The sequence below is a fragment of the Neoarius graeffei genome, chromosome 17 (genome assembly GCF_027579695.1).
Source record: "Neoarius graeffei isolate fNeoGra1 chromosome 17, fNeoGra1.pri, whole genome shotgun sequence".
In the NCBI taxonomy this organism is placed as follows: domain Eukaryota; kingdom Metazoa; phylum Chordata; class Actinopteri; order Siluriformes; family Ariidae; genus Neoarius; species Neoarius graeffei.
The window spans coordinates 5,356,213-5,376,831 of record NC_083585.1 but is presented as its reverse complement, the minus strand read 5'-3'; the positions used below and the strand labels follow the sequence as shown (position 1 = coordinate 5,376,831).

Here is a 20,619-nt window from a genome sequence, read left to right as displayed (position 1 = left end):
CCGACGCAAGGAGGTGCCGGAACGCCTCGCGGTCTTCCTGCTGGGCCAGCACCAGGGCTTCGAAGCGTCGCTCTTGTTCCTTCTGGAGGTTGACAAGTGCCTGGTGCTGGCTTTGCTGGGCCATGGCGAGGGCGTGGACCAGGTCAGCGAACGGGGAGGACTCCATGGGGCTGATCGGCTGGTGCTCCACTCTGAATTCTGGGTTTCAGCACCACTGTAGCGGTTCGCTAGGCGTGGGTGGAGCACAGGGGACGGCAGGACAGAGATCAGGTTCGTATATGGGTTTTTTATTGTCAAACTTTTCAGTCTAAACAACGTTTTATTAGGAGACTAGAGACACAGAATAGCGTCTCGTCCGGCGATGAGCTCCCCTGCTCTCCGCTCTCCTTCCCTAAATAGGGCGCGGTCACTGGGAAAACACACACAAACACAGGTTAATTGCCATCAGGTGTAGTGATTCTGCCACTTACCTTCCCTGACTCTGCCCTCCTGTCACAGACCGGCGCTTGACCACGCCCCTGCTGCCACACATGCCTATATCTGAACACCAAAAAAACAGTCTGCATGATGTTTTCTAAACAGGCTACTAAGTTGTCACATTCTAATGTGTTCCTTAGAGGAGAAGAGCTTGATCTTGTTAATGAGTTTAAGTATTTCAGGGATGTGATTTGGGGCTGGTGAAATTATCTGAAAATTTTAGCCGGGGGTCTGGGGGCCGCAGGCCCCCAGCTGGTCCAGGGCAGCGGCCTGGTGGGGGGACAAGGGGGGAAGCCCCCCCGAAGCTCCTGGGTTCTGGGGTTTTCTGACTTAAAAATTGTACTAAAATGGCAAGCAAACACACAAGAAAAAACTTGTCATGATTAACAAATTCAAGCCAATTTAATGGTCAACATGCAACTCTGACACACACACTCTCGCTCACTCTCACACACACTCTCGCTCGCTCACACACACACTCTCGCTCACTCTCACACACACACACACACACACACACACACACACACACACACACACACACTCTCGCTCACACACACACACACACTCACTCTCGCTCATACACTCTCACTCTCGCTCACACACACACTCTCACTCACACACACCCCAAAGAACCAGCGCGAGCAGGGCCCGCTAGCCCCATGCCTTGTGACGTAATTCGCCCCGAGGTGAGCCGCGGTTTATCTCCAACCATTCCCAGCGGGACTTTTTTTTTCACTATTCTGTCGATTTCTTTAACTCGATTTGCATCTTTATGCTCGATCACGGAGGCTGCCATCTTTCAACTCTTTGTTTGAAGCGAGCTTACGTACAGCTATCTAACAAGCGCGTTCATTGGTTGTTACACAGCGATGAGCCAATCACGTACCTCGTTTCATCTCATTGACGTAATTACGTCATTTACGCAATTACGTCATTGAGATGAAACGAGGTACGTGATTGGCTCATCGCTCTGTAATAACCAATGAACGCGCTTGTTAGATAGCTGTACGTAAGCTCGCTTCAAACAAAGAGTTGAAAGATGGCAGCGTCCGTGATCGAGGCGTAAAGATGCAAATCCGAGGCTGCCATCTTTCAAACAAAGTCGGAACGAATAGGATACGAATGTGGATGAGGGAAAAATCGGAAAAAAAAATTTTCTTCAAGTTGAGGTGAAAAAAGCGGAATTCCGCGAATTCGCAGAAAAATCACATCCCTGGTATTTGGGAGTAACCCTGGACTCCACATTAACCTTCAAAAGTCATGTTAAAAGGGTGCCAAATAAAGTAAAATTCAACATTCACAATTTTAGGCAAATTAGGCCATTTCTCAACATGAAAGCTGCTAAGATGTTTCTACATTCTATGATTTTCTCACATATTGAGTACTGCTTCATAAATTGGCCATTAACTAGTACAGCAACACTTAAACCAATAGAATTGCTTTTTAAAAAGGCTATAAAATATTTGATAAGAAAGCATTATTGTGGCAGCGGGGGCATGGTCAAGCACTGGTCTGTGACAGGAGGGCAGAGTCAGGGAAGTGGCAGAATCACTACACCTGAGAGCAATTAGCCTGTGTTTGTGTGTCTTCCCAGTAACCACGCCCTACTTAAGGAGGGAGAGCGAGAGCAGAGGGGCTCTTCCGGAACCAGACGCCGAGTGTGTGTGTGTCTGCAAAGTGCATACCAAGTTGTTATACTGAAAAGTGTGGCAATAAAATGCTCTGTCAAACCTGATCTCTGTCTTGCCGTCCTCTGTGCTCCACCCACCAACACTGAACCGCTACAGTGGTGCTGAAACCCGGGATATTGTGGAGTACAGCAGCCGATCAGCCCCATGGAGTCCTACCCGTTCGCCAACCTGGTCCACGCCCTCGCCATGGCCCAGCAAAGCCAGCACCAGGCGCTCGTCACCCTCCACAAGGAACAAGAATGGCGCTTCGAGGCCCTGGTGCTGGCTCAGCAAGAAGATCGGGAGGCGTTCCGGCACCTCCTCGTGTCAGCGGGGTCCACCAGCGCTCCCACCGCGGGCCCATCCCCCCTCACCGTAACCAAGATGGGTCCGCAGGACGACCCCGAGGCTTTTATCACGCTCTTCGAGCAAGTCACAGAGGCCTTGGGGTGGCCGATGGAGCAGCGCGCGGCGCGCCTCCTCCCTCTGCTAACGGGAGAGGCGCAGCTGGCCGCGCTACAGCTCCCCGCCGACTGCCGTCTGGCCTACACGGACCTCCGCTGGGCCGTCCTTCAGCGCGTGGGGCGCACCCCGGAACAGCAGCGCCAGCGCTTCCGCGCCATGCGCTTGGAGGAAGTCGGCCGGCTGTTCGCGTTTGGCCAGCAACTCCGGGACGCCTGCTGGCGGTGGCTGAGGGCCAACAACTGCGATGCCGAGGAGGTCGTTGATCAGGTGGTGCTGGAGCAGTTCGTCGCGCGCTTGCCAGCAGGAACCGCGGAGTGGGTCCAGTGCCACCGCCCGGCGTCGCTGGATCAGGCCATCGAGCTGGCGGAGGACCATTTGGCGGCTGTTCCGGCGGCAGGACAGCAGACAGCCTCTTCTCTTCTCTCCTCTTCTCTCTCTCTCTCTCCCCCTCCTCCTGTGTCCCGTCCTCGCCCCATTCCCCCACCGCAGAGGCGGGGGCCGGCACCACCCCAGCCGGCCCGCCGCACCAGCAGTGCCCTCCCGTTTCTCCCTTCTGTGTCTGTCTCTCCCCCCCCAGGTGAGAGAGTCCCAAAACACCGGTGCAGAGAGGAAGCCCAGGCCGGTTTGCTGGCGCTGCGGGGAACCGGGCCACCTCCAGCAGCAGTGCACGGCAATGGAGGTGGGCGCGGTGGTTCGGATCCCCGACGCGCCAGAAGCCGCCCTCGATCGAGCCAGAGCGTATCGCATACCGGTGAGTATTCAAGGGGATACATATCAGGCGTTGGTGGATTCTGGTTGTAATCAGACCTCAATTCACTAAAGCCTGTTTCAAAACGAGGCATTGGGGGGAGCACAGGGGGTGAAGGTGTTGTGTGTGCACAGGGACATTCACAGCTACCCTTTGGTGTCAGTCCACATTTTTTTCAGAGGGGAAAAAGTTATAGTGAAGGCGGCGGTTAATCCTCGCCTTACCCACTCTTTAATTTTGGGGACTGATTGGCTGGGATTTCGGGATTTAATAGAGAGTGGGTCCTGCCATTTAGCAGGGGGAGGTCTCGGTGTCGCTTTGGTGGGAGCAGCTGTCACAGAGCCGTCTACATCATCCCCCCGTCAGAGTGAGGAGCGCCCGGCTCCTCCTCTCGCTCTCGGGGAATCCCTCGCGGATTTCCAGTTAGAACAATCGCGAGACAAGAATCTGCGACATGCGTTTGACCAAGTGAGAGTAATTGATGGTCAAACGCTCCTGCCGAACGCCACCCCGTCCTTCCCCTATTTCTCTGTTATGAAGGATAGATTATACCGAGTGACGCAAGACACTAAGACGAAAGAGCAAATCATGCAGCTTTTAATTCCAAAGAGCCGCCGGGAATTGGTATTCCAGGCAGCTCACTTTAATCCCATGGCTGGACACCTAGGGCAGGACAAGACACTAGCCCGAATAATAGCCCGATTCTATTGGCCGGGGATTCGCGGTGACGTTTGTAGGTGGTGTACGGCGTGCTGCGAATGCCAATTAGTAAATCCAGCAGCCATTCCAAAAGCACCTTTGCGCCCTCTACCATTAATCGAGACCCCGTTCGCAAGAATTGGGATGGATCTCGTCGGGCCATTAGATTGGTCAGCATGAGGGTACCGCTTTATATTAGTTCTGGTGGACTATGCAATGCGATACCCGGAAGCAGTGCCTCTGCGCAATATCTCGGCATGCAGCATTGCAGAGGCACTCTTCCGCGTCATCTCCCGAGTCGGAATCCCGAAAGAGATTCTGACTGATCAAGGCACTACATTTATGTCACGGACACTGCGCGAACTGTATGGGTTATTGGGGATTAAGCCGATCTGCACCAGTGTGTATCGCCCACAAACGGACGGTTTAGTGGAACGGTTCAATCGCACCCTCAAAAATATCATTAAAAAATTCGTAAGTGAGGACGCACGTAATTGGGATAAGTGGCTCGAGCCCTTGTTGTTCTCAGTGCGAGAGGTTCCCCAAGCCTCCACGGGGTTCTCCCCATTCGAATTATTATATGGGCGTAAGCCACGCAGCATCCTAGACGTGCTGCAGGAAAATTGGGAGGAGGGACCTTCACAAAGCAAGAACGAAATTCAATACGTTATGGACCTGCATGCAAAACTCCACACACTCACCCACCTAACCCAGGAGAATTTGTGGCAGGCCCAGGAATGGCAAGCCCGCCTGTACAACAAGGGTACGCGCCTTAGGGAGTTCACACCGGGAGATAAAGTACTCGTACTGTTGCCCAGTTGCAGACCGAGTTTTTGGATGTGTTCTCGCCCCTGCCCGGTCACACTAACCTCATAGAGCACCACATAGAGATGCCCCCAGGGGTGGTAGTGTGTAGCCGCCCTTACAGGCTACCAGAACACAAAAAAAAGGTGGTTCGGGAAGAACTTCAGACCATGCTCGAAATGGGCATCGTCGAGGAGTCCCACAGTGACTGGAGCAGCCCGGTGGTCTTGGTACCCAAGGCCAACAGGTCGGTCCGGTTCTGTGTGGACTATAGAAAAGTCAACGCGGTGTCTAAATTTGACGCGTACCCAATGCCTCGTATTGATGAGTTGCACGATCGACTCGGCACGGCTCGCTTTTATTCGACACTGGATTTGACGAAGGGATATTGGCAGATCCCCTTGACTTCACTATCCCAAGAAAAAACGGCGTTTTCCACACCGTTTGGTTTACACCAATTCGTCACACTTCCGTTTGGGCTGTTTGGGGCGCCCGCTACATTTCAGCAGCTGATGGACAGGGTCCTCCACGCCCATGCCACCTATGCGGCCGCCTATCTCGATGACATCATCATATATAGTAATGACTGGCCGAGGCACCTTGAACACCTAAGGGCCGTCCTTAGGTCACTGAGGAGAGTGGGTCTCACAGCCAACCCGAAGAAGTGTACGATTGGGCGGGTGGAAATACGGTATCTGGGCTTCCACTTGGGCAACGGGCAGGTGCATCCCCAAATTAACAAGACCGCAGCAATTGCGGCCTGCCCGAGGCCCAAGACCAAAAAGGGGATGAGACAGTTCCTGGGGCTGGCTGGCTATTATCGTAGGTTTATACCTAATTATTCGGATGTCACCAGCCCGCTGACTGATCTCACTAAAAAGGGGGCACCAGGTCCAGTGGACGGAGCAATGTCAGCGGGCTTTTTCTGATGTAAAGGCTGCACTGTGTGGGGGGCCACTTTTACACGCCCCTGACTTTTCTCTCCCTTTTATGTTGCAGACGGATGCGTCGGACAGAGGGCTGGGGGCGGTTTTGTCCCAGGAAGTGGAGGGGGAGGACCATCCAGTGCTGTATATCAGCAGAAAGCTGTCGGTGTGTGAGGGGTGCTACAGCACCATCGAGAAAGAGTGCCTAGCCATCAAGTGGGCAGTCCTTGCCCTCTGGTACTACCTGCTGGGGTGCCCGTTCACCCTCTGTTCGGACCACGCGCCCCTCCAGTGGCTCCACCGCATGAAGGATGCCAACGCGCGGATCACCCATTGGTATCTGGCACTCCAACCCTTTAATTTCAAGGTGGTCCACAGGCTGGGGGCGCAGATGGTCGTGGCGGACTTTCTCTCCCGTCAAAGGGGGAGGGAGTTGGCTGCAGGCCGGACGGCCGCCTGGCCTGAGTCGAGCAGTGGGGGTATGTGGCAGCGGGGGCGTGGTCAAGCGCTGGTCTGTGACAGGAGGGCGGAGTCAGGGAAGGTAAGTGGCAGAATCACTACACCTGAGAGCAATTAACCTGTGTTTGTGTGTCTTCCCAGTGACTGCGCCCTACTTAAGGAGGGAGAGTGAGAGCAGAGGGGCTCTTCCGGAACCAGACGCCAAGTGTGTGTGTGTCTGCAAAGTGCATACCAAGTTGTTATACTGAAAAGTGTGGCAATAAAACGCTCTGTCAAACCTGATCTCTGTCCTGCCGTCCTCTGTGCTCCACCCACCAACACTGAACCGCTACAATTATCATTTCATTATTGTGATAGTTAAAAAAAACACAATCTTTTGAGTTTTGAGAATTTTAAGAATTATAAGTATACATGTTTTATATGTAGAGCCTTATATGGGCTTGCTCCACCTCCATTAAATGAATTTTTTTTAAAGAGTTGATGGTGGCATTACAAGGGCTTCAAAAAAAGGTGACTGTATAATACCATTCAGACATAGTACTGTTTGCCCAAAAGTAGTATCTGTAAAGGGTTGCAAATTTTGGAACAGCTTACCACTTACATTAAGGGAGTACCCTACATACCACCAATTTAAAGTCCATGTCAAATTATGGCTGATGGTAAACCAGAATTGCACTCATTTTTAATATGTCATATATCTGATACAGTTTTTTATTTCTTTTTAATTGTTGTTTTTGTCCTGTTTTGTTTTTTATGTTGTGCATTGTGGTATTGTTATTTTTTGGTTTTGTTTTAGTAAATGTTTAGTTGTAATGTGTGTCTGCAGATAGGCTATTTTTTGTCAACTGCCTAGGGACAACGGATGAAAATTAGCAGTTATGCTAATTCCGACGTCTTTACACTATGTATTTATACTAATGTTCATTAAGATGTAATGTCCCTATCAAATAAACCAATAAACCAACCAATAAACTAATAAATTATATATAATCATGTCAAACAGTAAGTGAAGGTTAGTAAAAGTTCCATTTGAGAAAAAAGTGTTGACACCACAAGCAGTGTTGGATCCAACTAAAAATGACTGAACCACATCAAGTATATTATGTAAACAAGGATAAGTGAAAATATTAATAAATTATGAAGTTAAATTGAAAATCTTCCCAGTAATTTATAACAAGAATTTAAATCTTATTCCTTTTTGGAGTGATCTTTGCTGTACAAAGATGTTGCAGATTTGGCACTAGCTATAATATCATTGCTTGGGTAGCAGTTGTAGCACTCCTCATCACAGTTCATTTTAATTTGCAGATATGCAGTTAATGTGTCTGCAGACATATTTTTTCTGTACTCAGTATGAATTTTCCTAACCAATGAAAAAGCCCTCTCACTATCTGCATTACTCTGTGGGAGGCACAGCAAAGCAGTAAAAAGTTGTTTCAGCATTGGAAACCTGGCAACACCCAGAGCAGCTTTTACATCGAAGACCTTTCCCCAATATACATCTATTATTTTTCTGGTCAATAAAAGAAAAATCAGAGCACAGCAAACATGTACTGTAGATGGTGTTAAATTGCTTCCATCCCCTACTACACATTTTAGAGACAAGTTACCAACGGGCGTTACCACCATTACTCTTCATTCAATACTTTTCCAGTTTACTGACAACTGATGGTAGTAACGGGTGTTGGTCATCTGTGTCTACATATAATGTCTATCAGCAATTAAAATGTTTAGGGAAGCGAAACCAGAAATTGCCAGGTAACTGCATATGCCGTTGTATAAACGGCGACTCTCAGTACTGTCTCCCTAAATTATCATGATAATGGAGGAAGCTTTCCTACATGCAAACAGTAAAAACTTTAAAAAAAAAAAAACCACACACAATTCTCCATCCTTTTTTGGTTGTGTTGTTTTCAGGACAGGAGAAGCCTTTTCCTGTTGAGGGAAGTGTTGTTCAAAAGAAGAGATTCTATAGTTCTTTTGCAAAATGGCAATCGATTCCTTGTATCTGAATGTGCCATTGAAATAACACAACTGATTGCAGGACACAGGAAATTCAAATACACACATGAGATTGCCTCAAAGAGAAGCACTTATGAATGTTTTAAAAACTAGTGCTCCTTTTTTAATTCATCTAATTGTACCTCATTTTGAAAGTAACTTCAATTTCATAAAATCTAAAATGTATCTTTACTTGCTTGAATCACTCAAAACCATTCCAAAAAAATAGCACTTACCAAAGATTCAGAATGGTAGTAGATATTTTTAGGGTATCATTTGTGACAAAATCACAGACAGATGGTCTTCTTCTTTGCATCTTCTCTTCTTTTATCCAGCATGAATAAAAATAATAATAAAAAAAAGTCCCAAGACAAGGAATGATGCTTTCAGCCTCGAATTTGCTCCATTTTGGCAACCACTCAGGGATTAATGCATTGGACCTGAAATGCACTGGGGTTCTTTTCAGTGCAAGTTGAAGCCTGCCTTTATGGTGTTAGCTGGTGGTGTCAACTGACCCTTTTATAGTGTTTGCCAATTAATTTCACCAAGGGTGTCATCTATTTCATTTACGTTACAGAACTTTGAAAATGAGAATGCTGTAAGATTTGTGGAAATCCCAGTTTCACAAATGTGGTCCCAGAATATGTTCGGTGCAGGACATTTGATATTGTTTTCTCATCAAATGCATGCACTTCCCCCAGAACTGCTGGTAATTATCAGAATAATAGAATGTGGTGTGTTGGGAGAAGAGAAAACATAATAGAGTGCAGCACAAGTTGCTTGGAAACTGTCCATGAAGGCCAAAAACACGTTTGCTTTCTTACACTCACAGCTAATATATCCTCCCAATCAGGGAATCAAACCCTGGGCTTCTGCATGACAGACAGAGATACTGGCCACTATACAAACAAGGATAAAGTTCACCACCTTGTATAGATCATGGACAGTTCCAAAAAAAATTTAAAAACCAGCCCCAAGACAAGGAATGACACTTTCAGCCTTGACTTTGCTCCCTTTTGGCAATCACTCAGGGATTAATGCATTGGACCTGAAATGCACTGGGGTTCTTTTCAGTGCAAGTTGAACCCTGCCTTCAAGGTGTTAGCTGGTGGTGTCAACCGATGTTCGATGCAGGAGATTTTATATTGTGTCTTTACTGACAGTTTGTCCCTCACTGTAAACCCGAATAAGTTGAGTTTACTTAAAAAAATTGAGGAAAGTGGTTGCCTTAAAAAAAATAAGTAATTATTAATGATTGAATTGAGTACCTTAAACTTACCAGAAGATTGTAAGTTTAAGGTACTCAATTCAATCATTAATAATTACTTATTTTTTTTAAGGCAACCACTTTCCTCAATTTTTTTAAGTAAACTCAACTTATTCGGGTTTACAGTGCTGCTCAGAGAAATGCTGAAGATTGATTACTAAATTAAATAATAATGGGTCTTTTAGACAGTGCTGCATGTTGTTCTGCATGGCTGCTGACTCCCATCATGGATCCCAAACACTTTGGCACTGGCTAAAAATGGTCATCAGAGGCTCCATTTCCTGAGGACTCTGAGGAAAGCAAAACTGCCTCAACAGCTGCTGATGAACTTCTACAGGTGCACAACAGAGTCACTGATCACGCACTGAATGACTTGGGCTGCACCTTGGAAGATAAGAAGACCCTGCAGCACATCATAAAAACAGCTCAGCGGATCACAGGCAATCCACTTCCATCACTGGAAGAAATCCATCACTCCCGGTGCACCCGCAGAGCCAAAAACATTATCAAGGACTCAACCCATCCTGGACACAGACTCTTTACCCCCTGGAAAGCGCTACAGAACTCTGTACGCCCGCATAACCGGGCTGAGGAATAGGTTTTACTCCATAGCTATCACACTACTGAACTCACAGCACTCACTGCCTCCACCAACTAATCCACAGGTCTGAACAGCACACCTCCAATCACTCACTGCTGCTATACTTCTGTGCAATACAGCCCATGGCATTTGACCGGTTCTGTATATTCTGTGCTGTATATTATTATATCAACACTAGTGCAATAACATACTAGTACAATATTCCTCTATGTGCAATACTCATGCACTTTATCATATACATAATCTTACTCCTTCATTTGTACATATTACCTCAATAATTCTGAACATCAGCACTATTTATTTTCTCCTAGGTTTGGTGAGAAAAGCAAATGCTAAACATCTTTTGCAATGCTCAGCTGTAATTGTAGAGGTACAGTTTTGGTTTACCTATGATATTTTGGTCAAAAGAGAGTGTACATGTATATTCATTTACTGTAACACAGATTTGAAAAATGATAGGCTTTAACACACCATTTATTTTGAGCATTGTGTTTATAGAAGAGAAAAGGCCTGGGAGTAGACAGTGCTGAGTGTGTTCATTAGAGCGCTGGCTTTATTTTGACAGATGGGTTTGATGTTTTGCATGTTGGTTTATTTTGCCCAACTGGTGAAATGAATAAGATTTCCCTGTAAATGAAACTTGGAGTGTAAGAATGAGGTTAGTGTTGGCAAAAATGCAGCTAATTTAGAACTTTATAGATTCAGTATTAAATTTTGCATTTGAGAGAGCTGATAAAGTAAGGTCTGAGTGCAATGCTGGGTTAAACTTACCAAATCAACAAGTTGTTGTTTTTTATTGGCTCCTTGTTGTCCTTAATTAGTCATTAGCCAAACCATTGTTTATTCATTGTTAATCATGGCTAATCTTTAATGATAAATTATTGTTGGTCACTATTAAATTAAACGTGTTCAATCTGTAAGTGTTTACAGCTATATTGGATATACAGCTATACTGGCCTGTGCCAAATACTCTAATGATCTGATCAAATTGTGCAAGACATTAATTTCATTGTACCAGAATTTTTTCCCTCTCCTTTATTATTATCCAAACAAAACACGTCTTATTGTGATTTCCTATAGACCCTTTGAGCACAACCTGACGCATCATGTGATAATTTCACCTGGGTGACAAACAAACACAGTCTTTTGTGCAAGCAAGGCCTGATCTGTCTTCAATATGGTTCATTTTTGCTTTTTTTTTTTGTTGTTCAAATCATTCAAATCAAGAAATAGATAAAAAGGTTTACCATCTGCCTGCTATCAAGAAAAATGTTAACAAAGAGAAGCAAATGCTTCAAGAACAATGAAGAAATGAGTGGTTAAAAAGAATGCAACAATAGGATCTAAGCCTGTGCAAATACCCACGTTTGTAACGAGCATTTTATTTCAGGTAAGAACTTGTATTAAAAAAATAAAAATAGAAAGTTGTAAATCAGTATGGAAGAGTTTGCATAAGAATCTCGTTTTATTTCTGTTCGCATTCAGGTTAGCTTCTTCATGAAAGTGTTCAAATTTCTGATAGGTGAACCAGCTTCCTTATTCGACAAGGAAAACCCAGATTGGGCAACAAGTGAACAACTCTTTCAAAAATTCACTTTTGTTTAATTGTATTGATATAGTGCTTTGAGCGATGAATTGACATAAATGCAACACCAACAATTCAAGAGTTCCATCAATGACCACGTTCAGATTCTGTTAAGGAAATGGTCATACGCATCCTGTCTTTCATTTGCGATGTGATTTGCTGAACAATTTGCGCATTTGTTTGACATTTGAGCATTTACAAGACAGTACATTCCTTTAGGAATATGCAGATTGGTGTATGAGAAAATGACCCTGTGGCACTCTGAACTAACATAGCTTGATATATATACACGTGTGTATATATATATATATATATATATATATATACACACACACACACACACACATATATATATATATATATATATATATATATATATATATATATATATATATATATATACACACACACACACATACAGTTTATTCCAAAGATACCATTTATTGAAATAGCTGAATGAATTAGTGAACTAATACTGATCAGATATAACAACGATAGCAGCTAAGGAACAGTTCAATATAAATGGTGATACAATATGTACAAATAAGAATCAGTAGTGATTATGATGATAACTAAGGCACTAATGGTGATCAGAAGTAATAAGCTATATGTTAGGGGTGATGGAGGTGTGGTGAGATTAGGATCCAGAAGCAGAACACACAGACAGTAATCCAATAAATAATGAGATTTAATCCAGGGAGAGGGGATGGCAAAAAGGGTAATGGTGCCATGGCTGTAATACAGTAACACACAAAACAATACCCTTCAATAAAATGACCAAGTCAAAATCTGTAAATAGTAGACATAGCTTCTTGGTTATACACGGTGAAGCTAATGAAAACATGGGGGGGGGGGGGGGCAATTACTCATTAGTTGTACAATTAAATGAATATACTGTGACAAGATACTGAAATTGTATGAAATGTGACTAGTATCTTTAACACATTGGTTTACTGTATGCTTACATAGCTGCTACTGCTAGCTAAGTCCGCTAGGTTGATATAGCTAACTTGAACAGGCTGGCTAACCATTATTGATTACCATCTTATTGTCTGTTTTTCGGTTGTTAGCACAAAATGTTTTTTTAACAAGACATTTTACATGGGTTTCGGATCCTTCAATTGTTCTAAGGCAGAATACAAACAGAATTATTGAGTCGAATTCGAAATGTGGCTTCATTACAGCCGTACTTCGTAGAAAGTTTTCCTCCTTACCTTTTCGGAACTTCACTGAACTGGTGCCGACTTGCTTCCTGCGCGCGCTCTGTGGTTCTTTGTTTACTCGTCGAATGACCAGTGCATGGTAGAAAACCAAACATTTGGCAAGAGTGACTGTTTGTGTAATTTGGACAGGTTTCCTGAAAGACAATTTGGCAACTGTGTGTGTGTGTGCGCGTGTGTGTGTGTAGGTGTTATATTTCGAAATTTGAGTAAAAGGGTTGCGTATGTGTTCAGGCATACACGTGTGTGTGTGTGTGTGTGTGTGTGTTGCTGTGTATAAAGTTATATGGGTTACAAATATATTTTATGCAGCTGCAGCAATCTATCAGTATGTGGTGTGATCCATGCTTGCTACTGGACTCCAGCAAAATCCTGATGTGTTCCATATGTATTTCTCACAAGTACTGGTTTAGATTGATAGGGCTATAATTAATGTTTTGGTAGGTTTACACTACACAATTTAAAATGTTCAATTACTTACTATTAATAAAGTAATAAAGGTTGTGCTCAAAATGTGTTTGTGTTTTGGATGTCAGTGCACGGTAACTATTTCAGATCAGAGGTGTAATAACTAAGTAATTGAGTGGAAATAAGTGATAATGCATTTTACGGCCCTGATGCTGTGTATTTTCCTGGAAATTACCTGCTTGTTTTTTCAGGTAATTAAACAAAAACAACACTAAAAATGTCATAAGGATAATTGATGGGTTTATCAACACAGCTAGGTAATTAAGTAGGAAGAGGCAATAGTGCATTTTACAGCTCTGATACCATGTAGTTTCCATGAAATTACTAAACTTGTTCCAGTGTAGTTACAGGCAAATAATGTATTTTTTTTACCATCTTACTGCTACAATGACTTGATTTGTCTCTTTCTTGGTAATAACTAAGTAATTGAGTGGAAACAAGTGATGATGCATATTACGGCTCTGATGCTGTGTATTTTCCTGGAAATTACCTCCTTGTTTTTCAGGTAAGTAAACAAAAACAACAAGTAAATCCTGGACTCATCATTTCAATAACTACAGATTAATTTCAAATAATTACCATTTTATTATACTTGAAATGAAACCTGTTTACATTGCTATTACCAGTGACGTGCACAGACATTTTGGGGGGCAAGTGCTCTGGGGGGCAAAAAGGGCACTTTTTTGCGCATGTGGAACACCTTATTATAAAAGTCTGAGATTTAACCCTCCTCTTGTGTTCAGGTCGCCACTGACCTGTTTTAGTTTTTAAAGGTGTAAAACAACCACTTAATGTTAATTTATTACATCAAGGCTTTTTGACTTTGCCAGGAATCTCTAGTTGAACAAAATAGAAAAAGAAATTTTTGTTTTCCTAAATCTGAAAATGGTCTAGCAAAAAATATAATACTTATGTGCAGTTGTTTCTGTATGCGATGGGCTACTTCACGACAAAATAATTACAGCTTGGGCTTAGAGGGCAAACAATACATTTTCACTCGATTCATGTGTTACCTGGCTGGTGGGGCAGGGGAAGAGCTGACTGACTGCCCGATGTGTTGTCTGCGCTACGACAAGGCCGTGGCTTCCAGGACGCTATGCTGCTGCAACCTCACACTGAATGCACTGCACGCTTGTTCACGTGACAGAGCAAGAGAGACAGAGGTCTGGTGTGTGTGCAGAGGGGGCACACATCGGGACATTATTTTCACACAGGCTTTTAATGCCGCGGCTTTTCTAAAAGATCATGTCGACACTGGCCTCAGTAAACTGTAAAAAAGAATTCAAAAGGGCACTTTTTTGGACAGAGGGCAGAGGGGCAGGTGCTTGAGCACCACCTCATGTCTATCTGTGCACGCCACGGGCTATTACCTAGAAACTGCAGAGTAATTGCACTGGAAATTGCATGGAAATTACTTGATATAAGCAGTTACAAAGAATATTGCCATGAAATTACATCAAAATTACCACAGAAATTACCACCTTAATGAAAGCTGTTTGCATCGCTATTACCTAGAAACTGCCGAGTAATTACACTGGAAATTACATGGAAATTACCTGTAATAAGCGGTTACAAAGGCAATATTACCATGAAATTACATCACAATTACCATAGAATTACTACCTTATTAGCAATCCGTAAAGTGTTACCCACAAAAAACATGAAAAAGACAAAACAGAACAAAAACCATGATAAGAAACAAGCAAGCTAGAGGGCAAAAAAAACCATGAAAGCATAAAGGGCACAGAAACAGCAAGAAAAAACTGACGAGATGTTCTGGCGAAGTCCCTTCTTCTTCTTCTGTCGATTTATTGGCAGTTAACAATCGATGTGTATTACCGCCATCTACCGGGCTGAGGTGTGATCTCAAGGGATATTAATCGTTGCAAATGCCTGCATGAGGATAAATCAAAACTGAGCCTGTAGTCAGACCTTGAGCAGGTCACGTCTTAATTATATCACTGTTCTAATGAATGTTCAAATGTATGTGTGTGAGTGAAACCTTGGCGATGATATACAATAATAAGATGTTCTTATGATAACAATGTGCAGACAGATATCAAAGGCCATTCCTTAGGTCAGAGATAGCAAAGGGCAAGATGTTCCTGACAGAATGTTCAAAAAGATATCAATATAATGTCTCGAGCAATGTGTCATCACAACAGTTCAGTACACAGTGAGACACAAGGTCACAGAAGAATTCTAGCCTTCTAGCTGAAATAGTAAAATAGAATGGAGTAGAATATTAACAATATTAAGAGATGTATGCTTGAGTTAATCCTTGCTCTTCTTGACGTGTATTGGTGCTCAGAGGGCAGGCATGCCCTATCAGCCCTCGTCCCACCTCACCGGAGCTTAGAGAAACTCCGGCCAAATTGTCTAGAATTTGTGTAGAATGCTAAACCACAGCGATTCATCCAATCCCGTGGGTTTTTCTCGGGGTCTGGGTACCTTAACACAATTTCCCCTCCCATTGGTGACACGAAAGGACAGTCTCGAGATTAATTATTCTGTGTTAACTCATACAGACGTGCATGCACTAATTCTTCCCGTGGTATTCTCCATGAGGATAAACCAATTCTTCCCGTGACGACCAGTCACGAGGACAAACAAATCGTCCCATGAAACCATTCATGAGGATAAACAAATCTTCCCGTGAAACCCTTCACGAGGATAAACAAATCTTCCCATGAGGATAAACAAATCTTCCCATGAAACCATTCATGAGGATAAACTAATCTTCCCATGAGGATAAACAAATCTTCCCATGAAACCATTCATGAGGATAAACACATCTTCCCGTGAAACCCTTCACGAGGATAAACAAATAAACAAGTCATTGCAGACTGATTATAACAAAAAAACCTAAATTCTATAGACCCCTTCGCAGTAAACGCCATTCATACGTAAGAGGAAATTGCATGCGCAGCCTGGACTCAAAAAAGACTCAGCGATGCCTAGTTGTTGTGTTGTCGTGTGTCAGAATCGTAGCAGTGATGGGGTTAAAATGTACAGAATTCCAGCAGGATCTCACCCATTCCAAAAAAATCGCCGACGTCTATGGCTACAAGCCATCAAACGTGTAGACTGGGATGAAAGCATTATCAAAAATGCACGGGTTTGCAGCGTCCACTTCATCACAGGTAAGATCAGGCTATTTATTAAATCTTTCTTTTTTATTCTTTCTAGTCTTCGTTTATTGATGTAGCAAAATACTTTGGTAACGTTTGTCTGATTAGCTGGGTCATAGTTACACAATGTAATGAATATTGTTAGCATGTTAACTTAGCTTTGCATGCAATTTTGTTTGTAGGAGAGGTCTCGCTTGACGCAAGCAGTCCAGATTTTGTGCCATCATTATTTGTGTATGCCGAAAATCACAATTTTAAAGCAAGGATGGAAAGGTAAAATTGTGTGCCCTCACTCTAAATGCCAACTTACGTTGACTGCTCTAACCTAGCTCCCGCCCCGTTCAGTTTCATTTCTGGTCTCTGCCTCTCGCTTTTTACGCAGCTCTGATTTCTCTTAGCTGCACTCTTTACACTATCATTCCTTTCATGCCATTACCTCCTGCAAATTGCTGTTTAGTGTTGGTATTTGCTGTTGTAGCTAAAGCCACATTGCCATCACATCACTGGCATAATTTGATTAAAACAAAATGAATATGAATGTCCCATTGTTAATCAAGTTGTACATGCCTGCACATAACATAATCATATGCGTCTAAAGACTTGTAGGCACGAAGTTTTTCGTGGGTGTACACTGAAGTCTTGTCAATAAGGTATGAGTATATATCTGGCCATTGTATACCAGGGAACTTACTAACATCGTCCGTCCACTCTTTAATTAAATACGGATCCGGTAGGCGATGTCCACTTGTTAGAGTTAACTTATTTATGTAGCATTCTCGATCTTGTAATGACAATAGTTTTGCATAATCTGACAGCTCATAATGCCGGTCTATGGGCAGCGCCATTGTTTCTGAGTCCAGGCTGCGCGCACATCCTGGCAATGGTCAGTTTGTTTACAAACATGCGAAGGGGTCTATTTGCTAGTTGAGTGTCCTTTAAATACTGTGTTAGAGCTGTTACTGCTGATTGTGTGAATGGCTGACTTAATAAGTTATCTATAGTTACAGGTTTTCTTAATGTTCTCCCCATCTTCTCTCTTTCACTGGAATACTGTGTACAGTGTATAAGAACATGCTCAACCTTTTCTACTTCTCCACAGTATGCACAGGCCCCAGAATGATGTTTCCCTATTGTATACAACCCACTATTTAGACTTGTGTGTCCTATCCTCAGCCTTGTCAACCAAACCTCCTCCTGTCGTTTCAGTTCACCACCCCTTCTAAACACCACCTCCTTTTGTAAATTATATAGATGCCTTCCTTTCTCCTCTGTATTCCATCTCTCCTGCCACATTTTGTTGATGTTGTCTTTAATTATTACTTTAATTTCTGCCTTGCTTAATGGGACTTCTAACTCAACCTCATTTGCCTTGATGGCCTCTTTGGCCATTTTATCCACTTTCTCATTACCCTCAACCCCCTTATGAGCTGGAACCCATGTGAACTGAATAAAAATTTTATGTTGATTTATCTTAAATACGAGATGGTTAACTTCATCTAAGAGATCTTGTCGGCATGTAAATTTTCCACTGTGGATACTATTTAAAGAAGACATAGAATCTGAGAAAATAACTGCTTTACTAGGCTTCACCTCCTCCACCCACTGCAGGGACAGTATAATAGCCATCATTTCCGCTGAAAAAATTGACAAGTGATCTGACGTCCTTTTCCCAATACTTATATTGTAGCTGGGGATGAATACTGCTGCTCCTGTCTTACCAGTTTCGTCTTTAGAAACATCTGTATATATCTGTGTTGTGTCATCATACATTACTTCTAAATACTGCTGTACATTCTGGTAAAAACCTCTGGATTTTGCAATCTCCTTAGTTTTCAAATTTACAATAGGGAAATAAAATAACCAAGGGGGAATGATTGACCTTGTAATTGTTTCGCAAAGAGGAATGTCACTGATCCCCAATTGATCTGCCTGCTGATTACCATCCCACCCAAAACTGCATACGGGTTGACCATACTCCCAGCATTCCCTTAGTGCCGGTGAAGTCCCTGTCTGAGAATGGTGTTTATATACACAGCAGGAAAACCAGGAAGTGAAATGCAGGCAAGATGGAATTCCTGTTCTGGAGCCGGATTAGCGCTGACCTGGGAGATAAGTAACCTCCGGAGTGGAAGTCCGGGGTGGAGCATGACACTATATACAAGTTTACAGTGTAGGGGCGAGTGGATGTTAAAAATGTGATAGAGAAACCACGTGTGTGTGTGTGTGTGTGTGTGTGTGTGTGTGTGTGTGTGTGTGTGTGTGTGAGAGTGTGTGTGTGTGGAATGCGAATGGAATGCAGCTGCGCCCAAAAGGGGGATGGTCAGCACCGAAAGGGTGTGCAAAATTGAACAAAGGAATCTGTAGTTCAAATTAGTCTCGGCTAGGCCTTAAACCCAAATTCTACTCAAATTCCAATGTTGAGGAGTGAAGTACGATGGAAGGAGTTAAAAAGAGAGAGAGAGAACGCATGCACAATCTAACTAAATACAGATAGTAACCAAAGTAAATCAAACAACACGCAGTCTAAGACTGACTTTCATGTGAATCAAAATGTGTACATTTAAATCATAAATGAATTCAAATAAAGAACAGTATTCACATTAACTAACTACAAGTAAAAACTAACAAATTTTGCCCAGATGCCAGCATCACTTGGTTGATCGCTCCTGTTAGTGGTTGAAGTGTGCCTTCTCCGAAGATAGTGCGGGACGCAGATCCAGGAAGAAGATGGTTTTGTTCCTTACAGTTTGTCAGCTGAAGATCCTCGGTGTCCCTTTGGTCGTCCAATGATCTAGAAGGAATCTTGTTTATAATTCATCGATGTTGAAAAAGGGAAAAGGAATCCAGTTGCCTTTTCTCTTTGAAACACTGCGTGGGCTGCAGTAACTAACCGGTTCAATTATTATTACAACTCTGCAAAGGTCAAATACATTGAACTTTGGCTAAAGTCCGGTATCAATAGCTGGTTCTTTGTTCTCTGTCCTTCTGTACCGCCAATGCATGGCTTCTCTCTTTCAAGTGTGGAATCCACCACCAGAGAGGAAATCCACCGCCAGAGAGACAGAATTTCGGTGCCACCGCTGGTTTAAAGCAGTCATGATGTCACTGTATTTGGTATCTGGTATCGTCTCTGTCCAATACCATTACGGGGAGTCAGAAGAATGGGCAGAGATAGAACATGGTGTCGAGTACAGAGATTGGTGTGTTCAAACTGTACTGTGAAAGGGTTACTATGGTTACGGGCATGGCAGCTGCCCCTACATCAGATGTTGGAAGAACAGCTGGATGCACTGGCACCCATTTGGCCTGGTGTAGTGAAAACCCGGATGTTTACCCTTTCCCTCTGTACAGGTTTGAGCCCACAGTGTTAAAAAATAGCTGTAATGCTGAACACCGGCTGCTGTGGTCAGATTCAGAGTACAGCCTTTGTGCATTGTTGGAGTTAACAAACAGCCAGGCCCAGGACCTTAGATGGGGTAAGAGAGAGCTAATCTGAGTAAGCCAGGAGTGAATCCTGGAATCTTCTGCACTGTCATCAGACTTATTGTCCCATCATGACACCAAAAGGACTCATGAAAGCAAGAGCCTATAGAATGAAGATTTCACTCAAGGTCATGTGACTTGCAACTAGAGTGACACAACAAAGAAACATTCCCATACTGGGAGTTGAACCCAGGCCACCTGGGTGAAAACCAGGAATCCTGACCACTAGCCCATATGGGACAGCCTTGGTGTGTAAAGGCCACCTTTGAAGTGCTTCGGCCATTGGTGAGAACTCAGGCATTTTCCAGAAAAGTAGCTGTCAATTTTTATTTTATTTAGTCAGGCTAGAAAAGATTACAAAACCATCTCTAAATCGTTTGGACTCCATCAATCTACAGTCAGACAGACTGTGTACAAGTGAAGGAAATTCAAGACCATTGCTACTCTCCCCAGGAGTGGTCGACCAAAAAAGATCATTCCAAGAGCAAAGTGTGTAATAGTCAGCGAGGTCACAAAGGACCCCAGGGTAACTTCTAAGCAACTGAAGGCCTCTCTCACATTGGCTAATGTTCACAACAATGGTGTGCATGACAGGGTTGCAAGGAGAAAGCCACC

The 20,619-nt window shown here is 43.5% G+C and overlaps 1 protein-coding gene and 1 non-coding gene across 2 annotated transcripts in view; both read right to left on the bottom strand.

Annotated features, from left to right (window-relative positions):
- LOC132901310 (zinc finger protein 850-like) overlaps positions 1 to 20,619 on the bottom strand; it is an 808,362-nt gene that overhangs the window by 555,080 nt on the left and 232,663 nt on the right. The window lies entirely within an intron of this gene.
- Positions 20,173 to 20,244, bottom strand: trnae-uuc (transfer RNA glutamic acid (anticodon UUC)). The gene has a single exon. It is a non-coding gene; the product is annotated as a tRNA-Glu (tRNA).